Source organism: Nycticebus coucang, chromosome 7 (assembly GCF_027406575.1).
Source record: "Nycticebus coucang isolate mNycCou1 chromosome 7, mNycCou1.pri, whole genome shotgun sequence".
NCBI lineage: Eukaryota > Metazoa > Chordata > Mammalia > Primates > Lorisidae > Nycticebus > Nycticebus coucang.
In genome coordinates, this window is record NC_069786.1 from 61,414,315 (window position 1) to 61,431,751 (window position 17,437).

The 17,437-nt window shown below is 37.1% G+C and overlaps 1 protein-coding gene across 1 annotated transcript in view; it reads right to left on the reverse strand.

The window, feature by feature from the left end:
- The window catches only part of LOC128590488 (sodium channel protein type 3 subunit alpha), a 111,338-nt gene extending 98,907 nt beyond the window's left edge, over positions 1-12,431 (reverse strand). Inside the window, exon 1 of the mRNA XM_053597809.1 lies at positions 12,259-12,431. The gene's annotated coding sequence lies outside the window, so the exon portion shown is untranslated. The remainder of the gene's footprint in view (positions 1-12,258) is intronic.
- Positions 12,432-17,437: the final 5,006 nt, after the last annotated feature.

Genomic DNA, 17,437 nt, shown 5'->3' on the forward strand with positions numbered 1-17,437 from the left:
TAAGGTAACTTGGTTTGCTGTTAGCACGACAAAATACAAAAGGACTCAATGCAGGGATAACAACGGCCAAACGCTCTGTAGGGACCATATTTCCTGATTGTGTAGTTCAGTTTAATCTAGAGCAAAATATATACATTAAAGTCCTCTTTACCATAAAGATGACTGTGTAACTGTGCTAAGTTTACCAGGCTCTCTTTGACACATTGTAAATTGAGGCCTGAACACTTTACTAAAAGTATTTCCTACTATAAGAAGTAAGAATGATAACATAGAGAACCCTGAATAAGCATGCTCTGGCACTGTGCCCAGCAAAGATCGGTTCATTTAGTGTTCACACCAACCATATGACTGTTTTCCTCATTTTGCAGATCAGTAAACCAGAAGGTTCAGAGAGGGTAAGCAATTTGCCCAAGGCCACATGGCTAGTAAATGTTGCCACCAAATCCAATGAACTTTTTCTTTGGGAAGTGTAATCGAAGTCTTTCTACAAGTATTTTACCAGTCGACTTCTCCAGCTTCATTGTATGTCCTCTGCACACAGACATGCTTTTCTCTAGTCAAACTCATTTGTTCGCCCTTCCCTGCAATAACCCCATTTTTGGTGTCTGGCATTGGAAAATGTGCCCTCTTCCTGAAGTAGCATCCCCCACCAATTGTTGCCTGTTACAATCCTGTCTACGCTCCGAGCCTCAGCATACTGCAATTCCAAGTCAGCAGTGATTCTGCCTTCCTCTGAACTCCCGCAGCATGCACGTATTGTCTTTAAGTTGTTTACAATAATGATAATATTCTGTCTTCTGTTGTTATTGAGGATGTGTCTTATTGCTTCTACATTTACTATCAAATTCCTTGAGGAGAAGGACCTATCAAAGTACGCAGGAAATTATTAGATACTTTTGAATACCATTACCATAAAAAATTCTACAAATGTCCTGTCCAATGTGGTAGCCACGACCACATGCAGGAACTGAGCCCCTGAAATGCAGGTAGGTGCCAAATTTTGGAATGATAATATTTTGGATATACTTGTTTAAATAAAAAATATCATTAATAAAATCCATTTCACTTCTTTCTTTTTTGGATGTTAGCACGTAGAAAATTTAAAAGCACACCTGTGGGTCTCATTATGTTTCCACTAGACAGTGCTTGTCTTGGGTATATCTTTCCCCTTATCCATCCTCGCTTTCAAGTGGTTGAAGCCATGAACAAATGCATGAATGAAGAGAGCAATTCCCTGTTCTGAGAAGTTCTAAAGTGGGGATGGGACTCTCTAGATCGACAGTTTTTCTATTTTATTTCGTCACATAGTTGCTTTCGTCTTGAAGTCATAGGATTTGGGACCAAGAAACACCATAGTGAAAAATTTGTTTTGAAAAAGTGAACGTCCTGTGTGTGGGTGCCTGTGCACTGCATGCACATTCAGTGATACGGAAACCATACTTAAATCTGAGCATAGCAGAACTATAGGAAGCGCTCTCCTTTGAAGTAAACTGGCAACGTGACAGACAGAAAGCAAACAGCATTCTCGGCACAATCCGTGATCTATACTCTTACCTTCACCTCAGCCACAACAGACAGCCCTATGAGCTGCCTTCAGCCACGTTTCTCCTGCTGCTTGCTGGTACCATTTGCTTTAGGCAGTTTCTTTCCAGCCAAACACAGACTGTTTACTGACTGTAATCAAAATGACAGCGGCGCTGTTTTCACAACTGAGTGTTGAGAGTCGATTGCCTTTTTCACTTGGCAACCTGAGGGAAATTTAGAACTAGGATCTTGAGGTACAACTCAGTTACTTAAAGATTGGAGAGCTGACTCTTCCACTTGTTATCTGTAGGTCGTTGAGATTTAAAATACAAAGGATGGGGGTTTATCTAGCCTGTAGCAGAGAGGTTTTAATCAGACCAGTGTAAGTGGTAGACTATAGGATTTCAGGTGGGTCTGAAGGTCTGCTGTGATGTGATTGATTCTTCGTTAGCCAAACCAACCACATGAAGATGACTTCTCTACTATCCATGCTTGTGAAGAAATGGTTGTAAAGCATGTACAAAGTCACATCATGCTGGGATGATGCCACAGAAGATAATGCAACATGTTCCTGCCAAATCTTTCTTAAGAAAAAAAGAAATTAATGGAAAGATCAGTAAGAGTGAGAGGAAAATATAACGAGAGGAATTCAAGTTGCAATTCAGGTAACCCATATTCTAGATGAATATCACCTGCTGTGATATAATGAACACTCAAGATTTCAGGTGTTAGTGTCCTCACTGTAAAAAAAAAGAAAGGAAAGGAGGAAAAATTGGGCTGATAAATTTTAATACCTGTTTTGTCTCTAAAACTCTAGTTCAGTGTCCAGGCTTTAGGAATCTGTGCTAGGTGTACTTCAAATGTTCGGAGAGAAAATGGTCTGAGGGTATTGCAAGAGCCTATCGTCTGAATAGGGGGTCACTGAATACTGTACTAATCACGTAGTGACGTACATGTGCTACCCTGGTAGAGGTTATGTGCATTTTTAGAAGGCTTTCGTGGACCAGGCCCTTGCATAGGCCCTCTCTAGCTCAAATTTAAACTGTTTTTCTTTTTGATGAATAAATAACAGGAATGCCTTGAGTAGAGGATAGCTTGAAGAATGGTTGCTGAAAAGAACTTTCCCTGTATCCTTTCTGACTCTAGATATTCAATTATGCATACCTGATTTCTTCATGAAATGCTAATACAAAAAGTCCCCTCTGCCAGGCATGGTGGCTCACGCCTGTTGGAGGCTAAGGTAGGAGGATTGCTTGGGCTCAGTCGTTTCAGGCTTGTCTGAGCTAGAACGAGACTCCAACTCATGAAAAAAATGGAAAAACCCAGCTGGGCATCATGGCGAGCACCTGTAATCCCAGTGGCTTCAGAGGCTGAGCCAGCAGGATGCCCCCAGCCCACAGCCCGAGTCTGAGGTTGCAGTGAGCTATAACACCACTGCATTCTGCTTAGGGCATAGGATAGAATCTGTCTCGACAAAAACAAAACAAAATAAAACAAAACAAAACAAAACAAAAATCTCCTCATCTGGGAAATTTTATACCAATTGCAGTTAAAAATAAAAATGCAAAAGTTCTGCTTTTTAGTGAAATCTGGTTGGTCACTTGGTTAAATCTCCCCCAAATTGAGCCTATTAAAATAAAGAATGCTGAAAAAAAAATCTGTCCTAGGATCTGAATTCAGGACCCAAAGAGTCCATGTTTTTCCTTCTGCCAATAAGCACATCATTGCAACCAAAATAGAGCCAGGGCCTGCTGCGGGCACCACCCTGATCTAGGCGTGGAGGATGCCAGTTACTGCAGCGGCGGGGAACGCACAGTGGAAGGTCTCCACAGGTAAAGGCAGGAGGATACTGTGCAACATCATTTCTTTTTGAAGCTAAAGGAAAATGAGAATGCCACAGGTAAGACAAAATGACAGATGATGCAAAATTTTATTTTAGACAGCAGTCACAGCAACCAAATTGCTAATGAGAGCCAAGAAGACTGGCCTGGCCTGTCTATTGTCACCCTTTTGAGGCTAGAGGATGTAGGGAGTTAGAAACTGACTAGAAAGGCAGCAGTCATGGGGATGAACCTAAGAAGAGCTGAAGGAGAAGATGCCAGGGAGGATAAATGTCCTACCATATGCCAGGTGGGCCACCTGAACTGTCCCCTCAAGCATAGGGATGACTCAGGATGCTGATACAAATACCTGTGCGAAATTGGACATTGAGTTCACTCATTCTTCAAGGGCTACGCCCCTTAAAAATTAAGATTTTAATTTTGTTAAGATAAATGTTAGGGGGCAGCACCTGTGGCTCAAAGGAGTAGTGTGCCGGCCCCATATACCGGAAGTGGTGGGTTCAAACTGAGCCCCATCCCCAGCCAAAAACTGCAAAATAAATAAATAAAGGAAGGAAGAAAAGATAAATGTTAGGTTTACAGAAGAAATGATTAGAAAGTAAAGAGAGTTCGCACATCAAGTGTGCCTTTGCATGACTTAGTCTTCCAAATTTTCACTTAGAAAGAAATTGAGAGAATAAGTAGAAAATCTTATGTATAAAACTTTCCAAACTTAGCTTTCCTGAGGGATGAGGATCGTAGAAAACACTGTATATCATTTTCGGATTAAATTGATCCCCTAGAGCGTTGGCACCACTACAGTGTATTTCATGGGAGTTTAAAAGAAATATCTCTTACAATGACTCGGGCTAATTTTAAGGTATTGAGTAAAAAGAAGAGCTTACCTTACACATGCATGAGAGATAGCTCACTTTTGTGTTACTCCTGCCTCTTAACTCCTTTGTATCAATTTGCTTAGAGATCTGCATCATGTTTGCATGTGCTCAGCCACTTTTCATTTGCTCTTAAGCATTACCTTTCCCTCTGCAAAATATATTCAACGTTTTTGAACAAGAAGTTAGAATACATTCCTCAAAAGAGACCAAGTTAGTTCTTAAGAGTGGTTTCCACCTTGGTAGAGAGGAATGGTTATATCAAGGGCAAACTATTCTTTCTTTATACTAATGGAGCCATTTAAGGTGTCTTCAGAAAGCATTCCTTCTCTGATTCAGGCTTTCATTTTTATTAATATGTTACTGGCTTATATTTACATATTTATGCAAACTTTCTAAAGCCTTTGTTTGTAAAGGTAGGATGTAATTTTTTTTTTTTTTTGAAGTAAGTGATGTCAGGGGGAGAACCCAAGCACGGTGTCACAGACATTCATCCTAAGCGTGGCCTTGAATGTGGCAATGTATTTCTTGTGTTTACCACAGAGCACAAAACACCTGCTTCAAAATAGGGATATTCTCAGACTGAGATTTAACAGATCTTTTCTATATGAACATAATTTTATTGATCAGGGTGACAGCATGTCAGAGGTAGGAATCATAGTTTGACATTCCTATTAAATGATGCTCCTCTAGAGAGAAGACGGTAGGACACATCTACTCTAACGGATTGTCCTCCATGTTCCCTCCGCATCTGTGGGAACCCAACATCGACCAGCAACTGGAGTGTTAACCCAGGGAATATCTCCCTGAAGAGCTGAAACAGCTGACTCACCTTACAAATGGGATTCTTTTTAAGAAATGCAATTAATTATTAATCTCACTTGGATATTCGATTAATTTTTTTCTCAGAAATAGCATTTCTGAAAATACCTTTTAAAGGATTTTGGCTTTAAAAAATTTGCTGGTTTACAGAAACTGCCTTTCCTCTAATTCTGCCAAAACTGCAGTTCAAAGAAAATCAAGAATCAAAGTATTTCATTTCCAGTCAGATAATTTATGCATTCAAAGAGGATCTTTCCTTAGACCCATTTTTTTTTGATTAGTTAAGATTTAATCCTCCAGCAATTTATGAGTTACAGCATTAATAAAAAGAATGAATCTGGTTGTACAAATTGAAGTTGGGGCGTTTACTTCCAAGTGTGCACAAGCGTTTATGTGGTTAGCTTGCAAAATGGACCGTAACCAGTGGTTGGGTCAACTTTCACACAGAATTAAGGGTCAGAAATCGACAAATTGAAATATAAAGTTACCTAAACACATAGCATAAACGCCAACTCGGTCAACCAAGGGAGAAATAAACTCGACTGCATTTTTTATTTTCTTAAGTATTTGCAGGGTGTCCTTACCAAACACATGTTCACTAATTAGCATCTTTAAATTAGTCTGAAAATCTGTTGTTAGCTATCTGTTACTTCTCTAGTCAAATTCTCATTGGCTTCTCTTATTTTTCTCTGCCTTGGTCTAGTTTCAAACCTGGCTGCACATTGGAGCTATACTTGTAAGGCTTTTCAGCAAACGCTGATACCCAGACTCAGCCTCAGAGAATCTGAATTGGTCAAAGCATGTGCACCCTCAGCAGGGGCCACGCTGAGAATGAACTCAGAGCACGCCACCTCTTTGCCTTCTCTCAGCATATCTGCAGCCTCTAGATCTTTCCCTGCACCTGTTTTTTTTTCTCCTGTCACTTTTATCATTGAAATTTTACAAATTTATATTTTTCACTTCCCATTTTGATTTTAATGTCTGATTTCCCACTTACTGACCAAGAATAAAAAAAAAGAGAGTACGATTCACAATCTATAATTGTGAATTATATATTTGCTTGTTCTTCCCATGCTAATTTAATATTGTACATTAGTTTTTGGTATAAACATATAAGATTGATAGTATGACCAATGAAATCATTGGAAACAAATATTAAGAAAGGATTTATTTTAACCGTGTAATTAAAAATCAGAACATTTTTAGAACTTGGAGACCATAGAGGATTCAAACGCATGTAAATATCTTATCAATAATATTTTTCCAAATCACGGCTAAAGACAGAAGTGGGAACATGATCTACTGCACCAACTAGCACATCAGGAACAAGATAGCCAGAGCGTGGTAAGCACTAATACGGACAGGAAAAAAGAAGAAAAGGTCAGGCACAGTGGAGAGTGCCTGGAGTCCCAGCTACTCAGGAGGCTGAGGTAGGAGGATTGCTGGAGCCCAGGAGTTCAAGGCCTTCCTGGGCAACGTAGTGAGCTCACCCCCATCTCTAAATAATAATTAAAAAACAAATAACTAAGAACAAAGAAAAAAAAAAAGGATCTATGATGCTAAGTATACTGGTGACGTAAAGATCAGCAGGAAAAAGAGAAACCAGGTAGGTAATGCATGGATTTAAGGATTTAAAACAAAACAGCTCAAAGAGCCTAGACTAGCAATCAGAAATCTGACTATTAATGTGTCTGTGCTTCTAAACACAGTCAGAAATTTCCTTTCCTTGGCGTTTAAGGTTTATGTTTTCCTTATGCACTAACATACTATTTGGATTGGCAAAAGGGGGGGGGGAACAACATAAAACAAACAAAAAGAAAAAAATGAAAAAGGGGCCTATTTCTTGGCTGTCTCTTGCTGCAAGTGTGTTTTATTGGCTCTGTCTGGTATTATGAATAATTTGAAATAGATGACATTTCACAGGATTTTTCAGTGTCTTTGTAGAAATCACTTGATAACAACGTCCTAGCCTTGAGAAAGAGTTTCCCCTTATTCCAAAGGGCACACACCTGCCTTTCAGCTCCTCAGTCCCAACGGAATGGCTTCACTCAATTCTTCTGCTCACTTTTCCCATGTAGGAATTTGTTTCTTCTAGGGATTATTCTTTAAGGTTATTTCCAACCCTGACATACATTCCACGAAAAGAAAATGCTCAGAATACTTTGGAACGTCTTTGGTTAGGTAGAACAAAAATAACTTACAAAGAGAGAGATAAATGTCGCAAGCAGAAAAACCAAGAAGACAGAGAAACGAATGAACAGGGGACTAGTTCTCACGCAGAGGCTAAAGCCCACAAAATGTGTCCTATTAAATCTTATGCGAGAACAAGTTGGCTAGAAGCACAATGTTACTTCTTAGAAATAAAAATTAAGCCTTAGTGAATTATTAGAAGAATTGGATTTAGTGAATTATTCCAATTCAAACTCTTGGGAAAAGAAAAGGACAAAATGTTCCGTACAACCCAAGTAAAAATAAAGTATAAGCTGAATATCAGGAGATTAAAATTCCCAAAAGGGAGCTTCTTGGCAGAAAATGGCCAAAGTTATTTAAAGAGTGACTTCCCATCTTTGATTTCACCCATTGAATAAAACAATATTAAACTACTCTTTAATAATTTAAAGGCCATCATTTCTGTCACTTTGATCCAGCACAGAGCTTAATCACATGAAGGGTTCCCTATATGCAGTCTCCAAAAGAATGAAAACCTAATTCAATTATTACAGAAATAACTCCAGACTTTTACAAGGTTTCTCTGAACTAAAACAACCCCTCAAAATTTCTTTATACAACCACTTCTCAGCATATGTTTATATGCACTGTTATTCTAAACCTGCTTGTACATTACCTTAAGCTGTACTTTATTCAAACGTCTTGGTTAAAAAAATCTTTAGAATTCTTCCCATAATGTATTCTTTATCATTTCAAATACTGAGAGGAAAGAGGTGGGTTGTATTAAAAAAATCAGTTAATACCTGGCACAATGAAACTTGTGATATCCAGTGAAGTAGGTATTCACACAAATTTTAAGGATCCTTCCACTGTGGGTGTGTCTGGATGTAGATTCAAATTTCTGAGACCCAAAGAGCTAGTGCCCATTAGCCACTTCATAGAACAAAGAATGTCTTTGCTTAGAAAGAGAGCAAGAGTTTATTCATTTCTGTATTATCAAGTAAATAAAAATCAACCTTATTCTGCTCTGAAACACGACACGTTATAATCTATTAAAATATCAACAAATAATGTGTTAACTTTACCTCACAGTGAAAAATATTATCAAGAGCTGAACTAAAAAAGTAGTGTTTTAATGAAACATAAATGCGTGAATTTGCAACATAAAATAACGTATTATTGGCTTTTTTCCTTCCCAGATTTTATGACTACCTCAAATAACAATCAACCTAAGGAAATAATAGTTCAGATGCTAGGTTTTATATTGATTTGCCATGAAAGTTGTTTATGGGATAAAAATCTAAGTGAAAGCAAAGCTAATTTCAACATTTAATAATAGAACCTAAAAGTATAGAAATTAATTGTTTAATTATATTTCAAAGATAGGTGGGTAATTAACCCTCACATTTTTAAAAAATTGGTAAAAAAAAAAAAAACCATCAATATTAAGGTGGGAATGCATAATATATTTTTAAATGACAAATGAAACATAAATTCAGTGACTTCACAATGCCTCTGTATATGAATGATAATGAGAAAAAAAATATGGATAGCCATTTGAAGAAATTTCACTACCTAGTCACATGTTCATTTTTTTTGGTGAAAGAAAGGTCCTTAAATACTTAAACTTACGGATGCTTTCAGTTTACTTCAACCCTAAAAAGAACTCACAAGAGCTGGGAGTAACCTATGGCCAAGGGAGATAGACTAGCAACAAATTCCAAGCACAGCATTTGTCTAATTGAGAACTCTACTCTCATAATTTTAAGCCTCCCAAGCTCTGAGGCATCTCAGATATGCCTAATCATGAGTCCATTAAGTCATCTTGACTGCCATGAAGATGAAGCTGACAGCTCAGTTACTTGAGTCAGTTTCAAGAGGCCCAGGGTGGTTGAAGGGAAGGATTAGGAGGCCTGGGGTGCTGAAAGGTCATCCCTGTTCTAGGTCCCAAAGATCCCAGTAGCATGCAGCTGTCAGGAGTGCAAAGCTGCACTTAGGAAAAATCCTTCAGAGAAAAGCAGAGATTTTGCATTTTGTTAACCATTTCACCAGGTACCATTTGCCTTTCCACCTTTTATTGTACCATGAATAGGATTCAAGCAATAGAGAATTTGTGAGTTGATCACATAGCTGAGAATTTCCTGGGATTTAGGCTTAGTATTCTGGTAGTCATAGTAGAAATCACTTGGCATTTAAGTGTGACTTTAGATAAAATCCAGATTGCATTTGTCAATCTTGACAGAAGACATTTGTCGAATAGGTAGATCCTGATAAAGCAAAATGCAATAAAGCCCCTTGCCTCTATTCTGTTAAGAGGAAGAAGGTATTTGAAGTGGAGTCCATAATGACTTACCACACTTATCACTGGGCATAAAAAATTGTCTTCTAGAAGCTATCATAAGTTCTACAAACTCTCCAGGAAATCTGCAGGATGTTAGCACTAATTGATATTATCATAGGTGACACACTTTTTTGTTGTTTCACCCAGGACATTCTTCTATGATGAAAATTATTTACTTTTCAGCTACAGAATTTCTTGGCATTTCATTCTGTCCTTCTTGTTGTGGTGGAAGATGTTATATCACCAGCACTAATAACAACAGTAGTATCAATAATGAAAACTTAATGCCTTTACCTTTGTTCTGGTCCTTTCAATGGGGGTTAGAAAGGCAGGAAGGGAGAAGTAGGAGGAACGTAATCATGTTCTGAGATCTATACTAAGCACTAAACAGACCTTAGTTCAGTTATACAATCCTGTAACACAGGCATTATATTCCTATTCTATAAAAGATGTAATAGAGGCTCAGAAAGTTTAAACAATTTGTCAAGTAATAGGAGCCAACCTGCCAAGTTCTTGATTTTAACCACTTCTCCCTATTGTTCCCTACTTGTTTCCACCAAGAAGGAACTGGTCAAGAACCTTTAAAACACCACTATTCCTCTATTTATCTATTTTCATGTTTAGCACAACATTCATCATAATATACAACTCAGTGAGAATCGGTTAAACTGGTGGCCTAGTGAAGATGAGAAGCTAATTGGAGAAAACCCAAATAAATTACAGTCATGGAATTTTAAAAATAAAAAGTATCCTTATATATCTTTGGTTCTAATTTCCATCTTTTACAGGTAAGGAACATGTATTTCCGTGATAGTTGCTGTCTTTTCTGAGAGTGACAAAGCTCTGTAGTAGCAGAACTTGAACCAGACCCTCAGACTTACAGCTCATAGCTCAACCTACTTATCTTTGCTACACAAACAAATTACAGTATTATTCTTGATGTTACAGATGAAATTACCATTAGATTCTTTGAAAGAATAAGATGCTCAGACTGATACACCATTCCATAAAAATATGTTTGGTTTCTAAAAATTTCCAAAAAGCACATTTTGTGAAGAACTCTGTGTGCATTTGCTTTTCACACTGTGACCACATGTATAGATGAACAACTAAAAGACCATTGAAGCTATACCAAGGGAAAAAAGCTAGCATTCAGGGACCAACATGCAAGCATCCATTCATAAATGTAAACCAGTTCAATCAAGGCCAGCTCTGGTGTTTACCCAGAACAAAGTTACTCAAGTCCAGTCACCTGTAGAGAAGCCTGGTGTGCACAATACACTCAAGTCAATTAACAGCCATTTTGGGGAACCTTGTCCAAATAAACAATTTTTCTTTTTATCCTCTGGTGAGAGTTCTCTGGAAAAATACAATATCCAGGGCTTTCCTTCCAGGTAACAACTATTTTGAAATGTTTTCAGAGGGACTATTATTGGTACTCAATTTTAAAATACTAAGTGAGATATCAATATTTTTTACTGTATCATTAAAATTACAGTTCAGAGGCCTCCAGTCCTATTTTTGAAGCTCTTTCAGCTGGTATTGCCTGGAAACCCCGGATGAAATCAGAGGTCTTTATTTCATATAGGGCGCATACTATTTGGAGTGAAGGTGATGAATGTTTTCATGAAAATTTCTACAGGCACTAATGTCTTTATCTTTGTCCTCCTGAGCTATATTATACTACCTGTTGTATATTTTTAAAAACCTGTATAATTTTTAAAACACCTTTCAAATAATGCCTACAGATTTTCTGTCAATAATTTCCTACTTTAAGTATGTGACTGCTAACTAATTGAAACATTTATGCTTATGCTATAAAATATTTTAAAGACAATTACAGCATATGCAGATCACAGATGAAGTGAATTATTGTTTTGTGCTCAAGTGGCTCTTTCTGTAATTAATAATAATAGGAATAATAATAACAACCAGTCATTACATCTACACTGAAAAAAAAACAAACAGAAATCCATCAAGCTTATAGGACAATTCGTCAGAAAATACACTTTTAAATTAAGACATTAAAAGGTGAGCATTTAACATAAAATGTAAAGAGTAAATGAACAGCTCATTATGAAGCAAATAGGGAACATTTTATTATTATAACATTCAACCTCTTTTTGATCATTAGTATTGTCTCTCTTTTTCCCCTTCTATGGAAACAGAGTCTAGAGAAAAATAATAATGTGTTTCAAATAGCCAAACACCTCTGTATTGTTGTCACTCCCTATATGCACGGCCTCTCCAAAGCTGTTAAATGAAAGACTAAAGCACAAGAATGATAGTTCCAATTTCACTATACATTTACAGTTAAAAAATACTGTACACACTGGACATTTAACAAGATGATATAAAACCATGAAACACATTAGGTTAGCTTTAAGTGCAATAAAAATATTCTATCTGAATATAAAAAATCATGAGAATTTGCATTGTTTCAAAAACACAACATCATTAATCCCTAGTCTGTATCATAAGTCACCATTTCTAGACAGAGCCTCTATTTCCTTTGAAAGATAAAGAAATAGTAAGCAGTTTACACACCAAATGATGTCTTTGCTTCCTGTGATTTACACGCTAACAACAATGGTTTAAAAATAGCAGCATGAATTTGATTTTAAAATGAGAAAAATGACCCAGCAGCTGGATTCTATGGTACAAATAATGAAATGTTTTGTCAGCTTACCTGATACAACAGAGCCTTAGGAATCACAGCATAACAAAGCCCAGCATCCAAGATGGTTAGAGTATACTGTGGCTTTCCCTGCAGTTGTTCCGAATTTTGGCTACAGAGGTTTACAAATTAATTGCAGTTTTTTTTCCCTTGCATTCACTGTGGACAAGAAAACAAAGAGACCTTTCCAGAATCCTCTCTGCTTATGCCTCCGCTTCCTGTTCTGAGATTCACTCTATGGTACCCAACATATATCAGAAAACAGCTTGGGGAGGGGGGGCGCGGAAAGGCTGACAACACTTAACATGGTATCGCCATCTACTGGCAGACACATAGCATTGAACAAAAGAAAAACATCCCCATTATCGTTTACCACAGGGAGAAAGTCAAATCTGCGTGGAAACATTGGTAATCTTGAAAGTTCTCCGAGACGAAAACAATTCCCCCAGACACTCTAAAAATGTAACCTAACTACTACATATGAGTGTGTACAAAGACCTTCTTTTGCATATTCAGTTATTAGCACCTCAATAATAACATTTTTTTCTAAATGTTACCATTTTGTTCACAAAGTTGTTTCACACATGAAACTACTAAATGTTTTTGAAGCACTATACATTTATGTTGGAAAATTAAGTTTTTAGATTATGTTATACGGGTTTTGTAAAATATTTCCTGTAGCCTACTTTGGTCCTCTGAAAACTTTTTCAGTCACCTAGATAACAAATACAATCCATAGGATTATGGAATATATATATTATGGAATATAATCCTATGGATTATATTTTAAATAAAAGAAACATACATCAGTGATTTGATAGTGTCACTTCTGAGGAGGGAAAAGGGACAGGAAAGTGAAATGTATGGAATGTTCAGAATCTGATCTGTGTATCTTTTGAGCCTTCTATAAGAGTCCTACAATTAAGTTCTGACAATTAAATTTGTGAACTTGCCACTATGTGCCTATGTTGGCAGCATTGTACAAACAACTTGGTAAGGTTTCATAACCTTGTTGATACATCAGTGTCTGACAGTTGTGTTTGTGTTGATGTGTGGCAGTGTTTTGCTAAGTGGCATTCATTATTGTTGTTGCATGTTTTTATATGCCATTGTGAGAACGTTAGAGCCCGAATTAAAGCAATGAACAAACATGTTTAAATTTCCTATTACACTTGGCAAGAATGGAAGTGAAATTAGGAATATATTATTTCAAGTTTATGGCAATAATACCATGAAGAAAATGGCAGTGTGCAAATGAATTAAATGTTTTTCTGAAGGGAGAGAAAATGTCACTGATGAAGAGAAGTCAGGGTGGCCAGTAAAGAGAACTGATGAAAACACTGCAGGGTGGCACCTGTGGCTCAGTGGGTAGGGTGCCAGTCCCATATACCTAGGGTGGTGGGCTCGAACCCGGCCCTAGCCAAACTGCAACAAAAAATAGATGGGCATTGTGGCGGGTAGTCCCAGCTATTTGGGAGGCTGAGGCAAGAGAATTGCCTAAGCCCAGGAGTTGGAGGTTGCTGTGAGCTATGATGCCACAGCACTCTACCGAGGGTAGAGGTTGACAAAGTGAGACTCTGTCTCTAAAAAAAAAAAAAAGAAAGAAAGAAAAAGAAAACAGTGCAAAAAATTGTTGAATTGTGTGTAAAAATCATCAGCTGATTGTGAGAAGCATCCCAGACCAAGTATACATTGGTAAAGAAATAGGAAAATCTTAACTGAAAATCTTGGCCCACAGCCATGGCTCTTGCATCACAACAATGCACCAGCTCAGATGGGACTGTCTGTGAGGGTGTTTTTAGCTAGTAAACAAATAACTGTATTGGAACACTGTCTCTACTCACCTTATCTGGCCTCAAGTGACTTTTTCCTTTACCCAAAAATAAAGGAAATAGTGAAAGGAAGACATTTTAATGACATTTAGGAACTCAAGGGTAATACGATGACTGCTTTGATGGTCATTCCAGAACAATAGTACCAAAGTAGTTCTGAAGGTTAGACTAGGTAATGGCATCAGTGGATAGGTTCCCAAGGGGAGTACTTTGAAGATAACCATGGTGATATTCAGTAATAACGTATGCAGCACTTTTTCTAGGATGAGTTCTCGAACTTAACTGTCAGACCTCATATTTGCATATGAGGTATTAGTGCAGTGTTGGCGTAATATTTAGAAGGTAAATTTAAGATATTAAAGTAAATTAAAGATGGAATCCCATAACCATACAATTTATCCTTATTATTCTTAAGTTGTTTTCTTTTTAAGTTGAGGCGAAAATGGATCTGACCTGTACTTTTAAGCTGAGTCTATTCTGAGATCCCTCTTCTTCCAGAGGCCTTATTCCAGCTGATACTCAATGTCCACGCTCTCTCTGTCTTCAGTCACCTAGATAACCTTCTACCGCTGTGCTTGCATTTATGTTCAACAAACATGAATTAATTTACATTATGTTGTCTGTACCTTTACACTTCTACAGTCTATTTTAGGTCGAATTCCTGGTGAATACTGAGACTAACCCACTTTTACTCAGTGCCTAATGTGCTATAAATTATAAAAAGAAACAAATTATTTTCTTCTGATAAAAGATAATGAAATACTTTTACATCTGTTAGATTTTTTTTTTCCATTAAAACATCTTGAAAAGTTGAGAAAGGTAGATGTTTTTCACATTTTTCAAGTGGAAAATTAGAACAGACATATGAAAATTACATGGTGGTAAAAATTGGCTCAAAAAAGAGGATAATTGCCAGTTTAAAATCTGCTCACTAGACAATATGATTTTCTATTAAAGGCTCAAATATTCCAGATATAATAACTGTCAAAATATTCTTTATTAGGTGTGCTTGAAATCAGTAACATTAAAATATTTTTAACCTTTATGATCAAAGAGCAACAGAGTAAAACAGACTCATAGATTACTTTCTATCTGCAGCCATATATCTATTAATTAGAATTTTGTGAAGATATCTTGGTCCACTATTCCTTCACCCAGACAACTGCTATTTATTCTTAAAGACTCCTTCAGGATAATGAACTTAATAGGATCCTGCTCCTCCCAAGTGCAAAGTATCAACTTAACTGATTACCTTTAATACTACTATATACAGTGATGGAAGTGAAAATAATTCATCCATTCAAATGATTGCATATTGTTAGGTGCTTGCACATGCCCATTATTTACCACAGTGTTTCATTAGGAAAAGACAGGTGTGAAGCAGATAAGGCCAGGTCCTGGGAAATGCACGTCTCTGCTTCTCTCAGGAGCGATCACTGGATAATCTGTTTACCCATATGCACTATACTTTCCACTCTAGGGCCTTGTGACTAAGCAACAGGTCTTTTTTTTTTCCTATACAAACTTAGTTAATGTGACACTGTCAGACTGTCAGATCATCTAAGCTAATGGTAAAAATACATGGTTGTTTTTTTCTGTGAGTCCATAGCATCTATTGCTCATTATAAGCAAACATTTTAAAAAATTCACTTGTGCAATCTCCCCTTCCAACTTCTAAAATTTGATGTATGCAAAATAACCTACTGTGTTCAAACATAACATAATTAGGTCAATACGAGAAGAATTAAAATTTAATTTAATACGCTATATTATTTTTTGAAAGTATTCAATTGCATTAGATTTGCAGTTTGTGTTATATTTTATTCTTTGTTTAGCATTATTTACTATTAAACCAATAAAATAGGAGAACATGTTTAGACCATGTATCTTCTAACTCTAGAGGGTATAACATTTTAAAAAGCTTTACTTGCTTTTTCCATGGCAACTCAAAGGTGACCAGCTGCTTCATGATGAAGCTGGATGTCTCTTTATGGCAACCACTGCTGCCAGAAACTCATTGAAAAGAATGATGAATGCAAACTTTGTACCTTCTATGAGAAATATATGCTGCTGATTCTCTGGGTGAAGAACAGAAGGGTTATGTGGTCCAAATTAGTGGTGGGAACAACAAACAAGGTTTCCCCAGGAAGCAGGATGTCTTGAGCTATGGCCATGTCCACCTGCAACTGAGTAAGGGGCATTCCTGTTATAGATGAAGGAGAACTGGCGAAAGGAAATGTAAGTCTGTTAGTGGTTGCACTGTGGATGCCAATCTGAGCGCTCTCAACTTGGTTATGGTATCTCATCATGTGGGGCCCAAAAGAGCTGGCAGAATCTAGAGACTTGTCAGTCTGTCTAAAGAAGATGATGCTAGAAAGTCCTTAAACAAAGGTAAGAAAGGACCAAAGGAAACAAAGGGCCAAAGCTCAAGATTCAGGGTCCTATAACTCTGTGTGTCTTGCAACATAAACTCTGGGGTATTGCTCTAAAGAAACAGAGTACAAAGAAAAATAAGGGAGAGGCTGCCAAATTTGCTCAACTTTTGGCCAAGAGAATGAAGGAAGCCAGAGAAAAGTGCCAGGAACAGCTTGCCAAGACTGTCCACTCTGAAGAGCTTCCACTTGTAAGTCTGAATCCAGTCAAAAATAAGATATTTTTAAGTAACAAATAAATGAGATCATATCTAAAAAAATAGAAAAATTAAAAAAAATCTTTGTTAGATGCATTTTCATTTAGTTTATCAAATTTTAAAGGCAAATGTAATGAAAAAACTCACAGTTTGTAAATTCACTTTATTAGAGGAGAAAATACATTAAATGAATTCTTATTTAATGAGATTAATTATAATGCAGGAAATACCACATTACTTTATATTCTACCACTGTACTTCATGTAGATTTCGATGCCACATCTCGCTGAAGTGGCAAGAAATCCAAACTATTATTTGCAGGATTATTGCTCTCCCCGCCACTGCCAGAAGCCAAGTTTCCAAAGTCTTACCTAACTATATTAGTCTTCTATCCAAACAACTTCTCCGTTTTTCATTGATGAGTCTGCCTTGTTCTTTCATTTCTCTGGTACTTTGGTACATAACATGCTATGATTTACTGTAAGTTGGAAACTGGTGACTTCCATCCACTTAGGAACATCAGGTATTATCTCAGTAAGATAATACTATCTCTCCAGAGAGTTTCTAGAGAACAGGGTTTCTGCTACTCAAGATTCCACAAACCTACTTCCTTTCCCATTATTCGGAATAATTTTCTGTATTGGGGCACCCTTTCCTGCCTCCTACCACTTCTCTGGGGTAAACAACATCTTCTCTCTCTCCAATCCTGTCTATTTGAAATAGACGTTGA